The sequence below is a fragment of the Rhinatrema bivittatum genome, chromosome 2, assembly GCF_901001135.1.
Source record: "Rhinatrema bivittatum chromosome 2, aRhiBiv1.1, whole genome shotgun sequence".
Taxonomy (NCBI): domain Eukaryota; kingdom Metazoa; phylum Chordata; class Amphibia; order Gymnophiona; family Rhinatrematidae; genus Rhinatrema; species Rhinatrema bivittatum.
The window spans coordinates 667,551,328-667,562,900 of record NC_042616.1 but is presented as its reverse complement, the minus strand read 5'-3'; the positions used below and the strand labels follow the sequence as shown (position 1 = coordinate 667,562,900).

The 11,573-nt window shown below is 44.8% G+C and overlaps 1 long non-coding RNA gene across 1 annotated transcript; it reads right to left on the bottom strand.

Annotated features, from left to right (window-relative positions):
• Positions 1-358: 358 nt before the first annotated feature.
• LOC115086257 lies at positions 359-4,741 on the bottom strand. The gene is made up of 3 exons (XR_003855189.1): positions 4,657-4,741; positions 2,354-2,378; positions 359-423 (listed from the first exon to the last, which is right to left on the bottom strand). It is a non-coding gene; the product is annotated as an uncharacterized LOC115086257 (long non-coding RNA).
• Between the last annotated feature and the right edge of the window lie 6,832 nt (positions 4,742-11,573).

The following is an 11,573-nucleotide window of genomic DNA, read 5'->3' as shown; positions in this document are numbered from 1 at the left end:
ATACTGTCATTCCAAAAGTAGATCACAATGGTTTACAAAGATAGCATTGAATTACAATGTAGAAAGATAATAAATTTCAAACTGCATTAATATAAAAGTAGTAAAAAGATATAAGATTAAAGAAGTTATTAATTATTACAACAATGGAAAATAATTCAAGGAATTATTAATGTAGAAGATTTAAAAATAATTCAGGATACAAAATTATTGTGAGATCAGGTTTTACTAAATATATTTGAATGAGTTTAAGTGAGATCATAGGCTTTCTTGAAGAGCCAAGTTGCGAGTGCCTTCATCTTTGAAAATCCATGAAAATCCATGAAAATCCATGAAAATCCATAACAAAATCCATGAAAATCCTCCTCAAGCCTCTGGTCCTGTCGTGGCCCCATTGGAAGCCTCCTGAACCCCAAAACCTGTGATCTGAGAAGGAACAGATTTATCAGGTAAAAGAAGTCCTGGACTTGAGGCGATGCCTTAAGAGATGGCAATACCTGATTTCCTGGGAGGGCTTTGTCCCAGAGGAGAACACATGGGAACCCGCTTCCAACATCTTAGACAAAGGCCTACTTAGACAATTCCACTTTGCCCATCCCGAGAAGCCCAAGCCCCCAGGGAGGGTGTGTAGAGGAGGGGGTACTGTTGCACTTGCCGACCACAAACCACCGTGGTCGGCTCTCCTTACCATTCAGAGCAGGAGTCTTCCACTCCTGTACAGGCACCGCCAGCTCCCCGCTCAGGTCCGGCATTAGGGAGCTGATGCCTCCACCTCAACCGATGCCATTGACACCATCTCTCCTGCCAGCCACTCTATGCACGCGTCTCTCTCTCCAATTTAAAGGGCCATCAGTGAGAAAGTTCCCTGTGGCCTGGGCTGTTGACAGCAGGCTGGGGAACTATAATAACCCAGCCTTGCCGGGTTATTATAAGGGACTCATCTATCTGATGTGAGGATAGACCTTTTTAATAATTTGCTTCAGGGGCATTAGAAAATTAATTTATGTTTTAATGGCAGGCTGCAGTGGAGGGAACAAGGATGAGAAGGTTATTTGTGTTTATGGCAGGACATCTAAGCCAAGTGGTTGCAATGTAATGAACAGCATGTTCTGACCAGGGAGGGGGTTGAGGTGGAGAGGCCTCGTGTCACTGGCGGGGGGCCTCTATAGAGGCTGCTGGAAGACCGTGAGGTCACTGCTTGTGCCGCTGGCTCTCTACAGTTGGGACGTTGCTGAGAGGACCAAGCAGGTGGCGGAGGTCCACTGATATGGGGGCAGTCTGAGGAATGGAATTAGTTGGGCCACCACTGGGGTATGGACTATAATGTGGTGGTCAGGAGTCATCCATCAAAGAAGGATTGGCAAGGGGTGGGGTGATGATGTGTTTGGTTATTTGTGTATTTCAAGTTGTTTGGCTCGGGTAAAGTTATTATTTAATAAACTTCAGTTAACCTATTAAAGGAGTGAAGTGTTTTTGTCAAGTGGGAGAAAGCGGAATGCCATGGGAATCCTGCATGCCTGTGTTAATAACATACGTGTGTATGTGCACATATGTTATAAAATCTCCACATCCCAGGGCGCATGTGTGCCCGCATGCCTCTTTGAAAGTGACTATCCTTCTGAGAAAGTGGTGCGTGCCTGGAATTGCCTATCAGCAGAGGTGTTAGCAAACAAGAGTGACAGAATGCAAGATTACTTGGGACAGATGCAGAAGGAAGTGATCAGGACAAGAGAGGCAAACTAATGGTGATCAAGTAGGGTCTATGGTGACTCAGTATGTGGGAGTATTGGGAAGAATGGATGGATCAAAAGATCCTTATCAGCTGACTATCCTATGTTACTTGCTGCAGTTTCATATTCTTTTGTACTAAGGAAAACCCTTTGCATCTATTTACAGCTATGTTTCCATTGCCTCAGGAACAAACTTAGGGGGTTATTTTCTAAACATTTATCACGTGCATTAGGGCCTTATCACATGCGATAAACCCCTATCGCACGCGAAAAGGGCCTTTTCGCGTGCGATAGGATTTAAATTAGCTGGGGAGAGGAGTCTGGGCGGGGAGGAGCCGGCCGTGGCACTGCTGCCGGCAATAATGTGAGGAACATTCTCACCGGCAGTAGCACGGCGAATAGCTAAATCCTTTACAGTGTCGCTATTTGTTGCGAAAGGCTGCAGCCGGCTGCACTGCGGCCGGCGAAATCGCACCACCGCAGGGCAAACAGCTACGGCCTTTTGCAGGCCCGCCCCCCCCTTTGCCCCACCCCCTTTTTCACGGGATTAATCATTCTGTGAGGAACGATGATTCCTGCCCTTAGATTGTGAGTCCTCTGGGGACTGAGAAAAATACCCACAGTACCTCATTGTAATCCACGTTGAAGTTTCTGAAAGGCAGAATGTAAAGTAGATGAATAAATAATGTTCTATTCATTATATAATACACTATTAAAGTGCTGAAAAGCATTAACCAGGCATGTCAGATACATAAATAGACTCCCCATGCATACTGTGTGCACCTTTCCTCCATATATAAGGTGGGGAGAGGAGGGGAACAGATTAACTAAGTAGGTTGCATATCAGTCACATGGCGGCTGCTGTTCACAAACAGTTTAGGCTTTCTTCTCATACTTTCTGATGTCAACGGGATCCCTTGATTGAATTGCAACCTTGAAATCAACTCCTCTCATCTACCCCATAGTATATATTATTCTTGTAGTTTTTCAAGACAGCTGTGTGAATTAATGAACTGATGTGAGAATCGGGGTTGGCCTGGTGCCCCATTTAAAAGTCATGTAGATGACCTCATAAAAACAGCAAAGAATGCTTACAGCCTGCTTATAAAATAAATCTATTTCTTAATAACTCAAGATGCCTGTATAATGCAATACACATTTTAACCCAAAATGATTTTTTTCATAAGAGAGGATGAAAATTTCCCATGAAAAAGACATTTAGCTGGTACAGGCAACTATAAACTTTAATTGATATTTCACAGTGTGTACAAGTTAACTCCCGAGGGAGGATAGAGTATCAGATTTTGCACCTGCACCATAACCACTGCCTTATAGTGTTTCAGCCATTAACCATTTTTCATTAGAGCACTTTGTAAAGAATTAGTATAATCTAATTTTTTTTTAAAGTATACTATTCTTTTGCTTTCTCAGGCTGATTCATGCATTATTGAGTTAGAAAAAAATATCCTATTCCTTATTCATTTACAGCTGGAAGAGTCATAATATTCTATAAATCTTCACGTTTTAGTCTTGGGACGCTATACTGCACTCTGTGTCCAAAATTGAGCGTTTGCTAAAGCTTTTAGATTCTATTTAAACTAGGATGTGCTTAAAAAATTACTGAATGTTTAAAGACTTTTGGAAGAAAAAGAGCTGGATAAATGTTGGAGCGACATGCATACTGTCACTCTGTTGCGTGTCTACATGAAACCACACTGCAGTAGATAGTACTTGATAGTGATAAGCTAAAAGTGCTGCTTACATATTAAAGGTAGGAAATATTTTTGGACAGCTAATACTGAGAAAATATGGAAGAATCTTTGTCTTCTGTTCTGTGTTTTATACTTGTTATCTTTTTGGCAATCTAGAGGGAACAGCTGCTGGATTTTTCGATGTGTGATTTAAACAAAAAATGAACTGGAGCCATCCTAAATGTATCAAATTAGACGTGGGTAAGCAGCTAACATCACAGTGCTTTCTGCCTTGAACTTGTCAAACAGTTCTGACTTTAAAAGCTCTCCAAAACAGTCACTTTGTAATTTTTATTTTGTAAATAATGCCTGTAACTCCTTTTCCTAAGCCTTTTATTTCTAAAAATAGCCCCCCCCCCCCCCTTGATTCTCCTCTTATTGCCTGTACTTCAATAATAGGTAAAGTATTGTGTTACCATTTCTGTAGCATTCCTTTTACCCCTCCATTACAAAAAAATACAGCCTGTACAGTGAGGATCCTATTCCTGTGTCTGGGGCCAGTCCTAGGATGTGCTATTTGCATGTTTCCGGGTAACCATCTCTAGAAATTAGGAAGTATTTCAAGCAGTATGTTGATTTTTAAGTGAAGCTTCTATTGCATTTCTTACAATGCACGGTCAAATAACGCAATGTAAGGTAGATTTTTAGCTAATTGCCAATGTGGCTATCTTCCACTGAAGTTTCTGAAACTAAGTTCCAGAGCTAGGGCTTTATGATTGGAAGGTGAACGATATGTAGCAAAAATAAACATTTCACGTGTAATTGTTTGGATGGTATTTTTTGTCTATATATAATACTATTGTAGCCCCTGCCCTGATTTGGTCCCGGGCATGGGGATGCTCACGGCCAAAAGCAGGCTCCATGAACTCCTGGGGTTACCGCACAGGGGGAAAACAAGTCTGTCCACGAGGCCCTTAGAGTTTCTTCTCACTGAGGCTCTTCCGCTCATTAGCCCAGTCCAGGTACCCAAAAAACATCACATAGATCCTAGGACTGTTCAAAAAATAAAACTTCTTTACTGGCATTGATGGCAAGTAAAACAAAATCCATAAGAAGTGATACACCAGTAACTAGTGCACCAAACAGCAACACAAATTCTACTCCTGGGGGAATTCTGCGCTACTGCGGATTGCAGAATTTGCGCAGACTTTCTCCTCTGTGCCGATTTCCTCCCTCACCTTGCAGATTTAGTCTCCCGTCGCAGTTCCTGCAGTTTTCAGTGCCACCATACATATTTCTGCACCGCGGTGCAGATTTACTCCCTCTCTGCCCTCGCCGGAAATGGATAACAACGAACTGGAAGCTTGCCGCGCACGCACAGCGGCCAATCCGGACAGCGGCCACAGCGACGTCAGGTGGTGCGGATTGCATCACAGCACGGCATCAGCGGCTAAAGGAGCAAGCAGCAAGGGGAGAAGAGGGGGGAGAGAGAAGGGAGGGGAAAAGAGAGAAGAGGGAAAGAGAGAAAAGGGGAAAAAGGAAAGAGGGAGAGAGAAGGGAGGGGGAAGGGGAAAGAGAGAGAAGGGGAAAACGAGGAGGAGAAGAGTGAGAGAGAAGGAAGGGAGAAAGAAGGGGAAAGGAGAAGAGTGGGAAAGGAGAAGGGGTAAAAGAGAAGAGTGGGAAAGGAGAAGGGGTAAAAGAGAAGAGGGGGAAGAAGAGAGGAGGAGAAGAGGGAGAGAGAGAGAAGGGAGGGGAAGTCAGGTGGCGAACAGAGAGTGGGGGCATTGCATCACAGCACGGCATGACGGCTCAAAGTAAGCAAGAAAGGAGAAGAGGGAGAGAGAGAAGGGAGGGGAACAGAGTGGAGGGAGAAGGGGGAAAGGAGAAGAGGGGGAAAAAGAGAGGAGAAGAGGGAGAGAGAGAAGGGAGGGAAGTCAGGTGGTGCATGGAGAGTGGGGGCATTGCATCGCGGCACAGCACGACAGCTCGAGGTAAGCAAGCAAGGAGAAGAGGGAGAGAGAGAAGGGAGAGAGAGAAAGAACATGTGTGTGACAGATGGCATGTGAGAGAAAGCATATGCCTGATATCATGTAAGAGAGACAGTGAGCATGGATACTCAGGTGGAGAGGTTAGCAACAACTGTAGTAGTCCCTGTCATCTTGGTTCATCTGCCAGCAACAGCAATTGACACTGCTGGCAGATGAGCCAAGTTGCCAGGGACACTCATTGCACTGAAATGCAGAAGAAGTTGCAAAAAATATTCTGTTATTTTGAAAAATAAATGTGCAGAATTTTGTAGAATTCAGAAAATGTGTGCGCAGAATTTTCAATTTTTTGTTGCAGAATTTTCAATTTTTTTGCACAGAATCCCCCCAGGAGTAAAATTCCAAAACAGTACAAAGATCAATCTCAGTCTTACATTTGGATGACCGCAGTAGCCATACCATAGCCAGCCTATCTCGCCATGGGACACCTCACTGCCACCGCCATGCTACTGCATGCTCGCTGATTCTTAGGCGAACACATGCACGCACATCAAACATATATAGGCCCCATGGCAGGAATTCTCTTCATGGTGCCTACTGATGTTATGTTGTCAGGGGAATTAAACCCTGGTATCACTGCTACTGGTGGCTTTGCAACAGGTCTCCTGCTCCTCTGCAGTGTTAGTTGCCTTAGCATGCTTCTGGTTGTTTCAGACTTTGTCCCTCCATGTTCCTGTTGTTACTGATCCATGAGTGTCTCCATGCCCTACTCCATCCAAGTCCTCCTGCTCTTGTCTGTATAATTGTGTCCTCTCTTTAGGTATTATTCCTGTTGCCTTGATCTTGGACCAAACCTGGACTTCACCTTGCCTTCAGCCTGCCTTGACCTCAGATTGGATCTTGACTTCACTCTGCTCTCTGCCTGTCTTGACCTCGGTCTGGCCACCAACCTTGCCTACCTGTGAATGCCTGCTTAGCTTAATGGATCAACCAGATTTTCTAGGAGCTAGCAGTTACCAACCAACAACCCTGACAGGACTTGATAGCATGACTCAGTTGATACCATGCAAGTTTGTCAAATAAATAGTGATACTTCGGTCCATTGATCTTAAGAACATAAGAAATTGCCGTGCTTGGTCAGACCAAGGGTTCATCAAGCCCAGCATCCTGTTTCCAACAAAGGCCAAACCAGGCCACAAGAACATGGAAAATACCCAAACACCAAGAAGATCCCATGCTACTGATGCCAGTAATAGCAGAGGCCATTCCCTAAGTCAACTTGATTAATAGCAGTTAATGGACTTCTCCAAGAACTTATCCAAACCTTTTTTAAACCCAGCTGCACTAACCATGTCTGGCAACAAATTCCAGAATTTAATTGTGCGTTGAGTGAAAAAGAATTTTCTCTGATTAGTCTTGTTAACTTCATGGAGTGCCCCCTAGTACTTCTATTATCCAAAAGTGTAAATAACTGATTCACATATACTCGTTCAAAACTTCTCATTATTTTAAAGACCTCTATCATATCCTCCCCTCAGCCGTCTCTTCTCCAAGCTGAAGAGCCCTAACCTCTTCGGCTTTTCCTTATAGGGGAACTGTTCCATCCCCTTTATCATTGTGGTCACCCTTCTCTGTACCTTCTCCATTGCAGCTATATCTTTTTTGAGATGCGGCGACCAGAATTGTACACAGTATTCAAGGTGCGGTCTCACCATGGAGCGATACAGAGGCATTATGACATTTTACGTTTTTGTTAACCATTCCCTTCTGTTGCGCTTGGGGCTGGACCCCTGTCCTGTGGCAGTACAGGGACTGGCCACAGGGGGCGAAGCACGGAGGGAGACAGAAGCAGTGTAGGTCTTCACCGCTGGAAGCCCGAGGTCCCCCCGGGAGGAACCCGTAGGGACCCGGGCCGCTGGGACTTAGGTGGGCCTCGCAGGGTCTCTTGGGAGAGTCAGAGTCTGGCGTGCCCGCAGACACTGGAAGAGCGCTATCAGGTTCGAAGCTGGAGACAGGTTGGAAGAGAGCGAACCAGAATAGAGTTGGTGAGGACAAGACTAGGGACAGAGCCAGAATCAAGCAAGGTCCGGTGGGCAAGGTCAAAGTCCAAGAATCAGTCCGAGGAATGGTCAACGAAGTAAAGGTCAAGATCCAGAGGTCAGGCAAGGTCGAAGAGCAGGTTGAAGTCTTTGGCAGGCGGCAGGCAGGTCAGGAACAAGCTGAGGTCTTTGGCAGGCGGCAGGCAGGCAGGTCAGGAACAAGCTGAGGATTTTGGCAGGCGGCAGACAGGCAGGCAGGCAGGTCAGGAACAAGCTGAGGTCTTTGGCAGGCGGCAGGCAGGCAGGCAGGTCAGGAACAAGCTGAGGTCTTTACCAGAAAGTCAGTCCGAGGTAAGACCAGGGAGACGAACAACGAACACAGGAACAAGCAGGCAAGGAAGCAGGTACTATCAGGAATGGAACTGGAACAGAAGGATCCTGGAACAAGACTAAGAACAAGCAAGCAGGTACACGAGCAAGGACAATCTCAGGAACAAACCGACCCTATTGCCAAGGCAAGAAGTGAGGCCAGGATCTTCCTTTTAACAAGAGTTCAATCAGGGTGCGCTGCGGAACTAGGTCCTGCCCTGAAACCTACATCAGGGCACCTGGTTCGCGTGCACGTATGGGGGTGGCTAGCTGCTGAGATGCCGAGGCCTGGCGTGAGGCTCGGTGTGCGACTGAAGGTCCGGTGACCGCCGCCGTGGGACGCCGGGGCCTGGCTGGACTTGCAAGGGCTGCGAGGGAGACAGGACCAGGACCCGCTGTGTGACCCTGAAGGTGAGCGGTCCCGTGCGCAGGTCAACCGCGGGTGGGGCGCAATACACCTTCTTAATAATTCCTAACATTCTGTTTGCTTTTTTGACTGCTGCAGCACACTGAGCCAACAATTTCAAAGTATTATCCACTAGATCTTTTTCTGGGTGGTAGTTCCTAATATGGAACCTAACATCGTGTAACTACAGCAAGGGTTATTTTTCCCTATATGCATCAACTTGGACTTGTCCACATCAAATTTCATCTGCCATTTGGATGCCCAATCTTCCAGTCTTGTAAGGTCCTCTGCAATGTATCACATTCTGCTTGTGATTTAACGACTCTGAATAATTTTGTATCTTCTGAAAATTTGATAACCTCACTTGTCATATTCCTTTCCAGATCATTTATAAATATATTGAAAAGCACCGGTCCAAGTACAGATCCCTGAGGTACTCCACTGTTTACCCTTTTCCACTGAGAAAATTGACCATTTAATCCTACTCTCTGTTTCCTGTCTTTTAACCAGTTTGTAATCCACAAAAGGACATCGCCTCCTATCCCATGACCTTTTAGTTTTCTTAGAATCCTCTCATGAGTGACTTTGTCAAACGCCTTCTGAAAATCCAAATACACTACATCTATTGGTTCACGTTTATCCATATGCTTATTAATCCCTTCAAAAAAATGAAGCAGATTTGTGAGGCAAGACTTCCTGTGGGTAAATCCATGTTGACTGTGTTCCATTAAACCATGTCTTTCTATATACTCTGTGATTTTGATCTTTAGAATAGTTTCCACTATTTTTCCCGGCAGTGAAGTCAGGCTCACTGGTCTATAGTTTCCCGGATAGCCCATGGAGCCTTTTTTAAATATTGGTATTACATTGACCACCCTCCAGTCTTCAGGTATAATGGATGATTTTAATGATAGGTTACAAATTTTAACTAATAGATCTGAAATTTCATTTTTTAGTTCCTTCAGAACCCTAGGATGCAAACCATCCAGTCGAGGTAATTTGCTACTCTTTAGTTTGTCAATCTGACTTACTACATCTTCCAGGTTCACAGTTATTTGTTTCAGTTCATCTGACTCATCACCTCTGAAAACTATCTCCAACATCCTTAAGAGTAAACGCAGAAGCAAAGAATTCATTTAGGGCCAGATTTTAAAAAGTATGCGCAGGAGTAGTTTGTGCGCACAACCCGGCACGCACAAATCTACGCCCGATTTTATAAATAAAATCCGGGGTCGGCGCATGCAAAGGGGTGCACACTTGTGCACCTTGCATGCACCGAGCCCTATGGGAACCCCGATGGCTTTCCCCATTCCCTCCGAGGCCGCTCCAAAATTTTTAAAATCAGAAAATTTAAAACCAATATTTAAAATCAGAAAATGGAGCGGCCTTAGAGGGAACTTTTTTTTCGATTCCCCCCACCTTCCCCTATCTAACCCACCCCCTAGCCCTACCTAAATCCCCCCCTACCTTATTTTATTTCTTACGCCTGCCCGAGGCAGGCATATCTTGCGCTCGCTGGCCGGCTGCCAGCGCGTGAACCTCCGGCATGGCCGAAGTGAAGGAGGCCTCGGGACCACCCCCGGACCCGCCCCCTTCCCACCCCTTTCTTGAATTCCCAGGACATACGCGCGTCCCGGGGCTTGCGTGCACTGCTGAGCCTATGCAAAATAAGCTCGGTGCGCGCAGGGACAGATTTTCTCGGGTTACGCGCGGATGTTAAGCATGTAGCCTTTGAAAATCTGCCCCTTAGTCTTTCTACAATGGACTTATCTTCCCTAAGAGCCTCTTTAACCCCTCGGTCAGCTAATGGTCCAACTGACTCCCTCACAGGTTTCTTGATTTGGATATATTTAAAAAAGTTTTTATTATGAGTTTTTGTCTTCATGGCCAACTTCATTTCAAATTCTCTCTTCGCCTGTCTTATCAATGTTTTACACTTAACTGGACAGTGCTTATGCTTTTTCCTATTTTCTTCAAATGTATCCTTCTTCCAATTTTTGAAGAATGTTTTTTTTTGGCTAAAATAGCCTCTCACCTCACCTATTAACCATGCTGGTAATTGTTTTGCCTTCCTTCCACCTTTCTTAATGTGTGGAATTCATCTGGACTGTACGTGTAGGATTGCATTTTTAAACAATGTCCATGCCTGTTGAACACTTTTTTTTTTTAATTATTTTACTTTTATACAATTTCAATAGCTATTACAAGGAACAACTTGTTTTGAAAAAGTAGATTGTACAGAAAATAAACAAGTAATCTTTACAATATGAAAATACACAACCAACCCCTTATTTTAAAAGGAAATAGGGAGGGGGCAAGGAGAAAAAAGAGCGGAATCAATGAATACAAGAAAAAAGAAAAATTGAGAACCATCAGTTACATCATATTTACCGGTTTGATTATGATGGGGAGTTTAACAATGCATGTAGTTGGGATGATTCAAAGAATATATAATTAACATTATTATATTTGACCTTCATATAAATATTTGACTTTTGCACGGATATTGAAGTAGGAAATAACCCTCCTTAGATTGTACTTCGGGACGCATTGGCAAAAATTAAATCCTCCGGATTTGGGTAACCGTAGACAAATCAGGGTATACCCAGATCTTATGACCCTATAATTATTTGGAATGGTTACGAAGAAATACACGTAAAACATATTCTCTATCTGTAGGGAATGCAAATTTACCAAGCAACGTTCCTCTCTGATTAATTTCAAGTTCTTAGGAATTTTGCAGATAATCTGATAGATCCAATGGTATTCCAGAAGGTAAATCTTGCGTTTCCTCCATCTGTAGTTTTGGCAGTAAATAAGCCTTTACTGTCACCGGCATAACTGTTTTCAGAATTTTAAGAATCTGAGAAAGGTAGTTCCTAGAAAGTTCCACCGGATTATATTGGTTTTATTATAGGAAAATTAATGATCTTCAAATTTAGAAAACACAAAGTGTTTTCAATATTCTTAACCTTTTTTGAATAGATTAAGTCAGATTGTACTAGCTGTTGTTGTACTTTTTCAACAATTGCCACTTTAGATTCTATGGGGCGGATTTTAAAAGGCCTGCGCGCATAAATCCTTCTGGATTTACGCGCGCAGGGCCCTCGTGCGCCGGCGCGCCTATTTTGCATAGGCCGCCGGCGCGCATAAAGCCCCGGGATGTGCGAAAGTCAAGGGGCTGGAGGGGGCGTGTCCGGGGGCGTTCCCGAAACGACGCGGAGTTTCGGGGGGGTGCCGCGGCGTTTCGAGGGCGGGCCCGGGGGCGTGGCGCCGGCCCGGGGTCGTGGTCGAGGCCTCCGGACCAGCCCCCGGGACCGGAGGACGGAGCGGGGCTGCCGGCCGGCGCGCGCAAA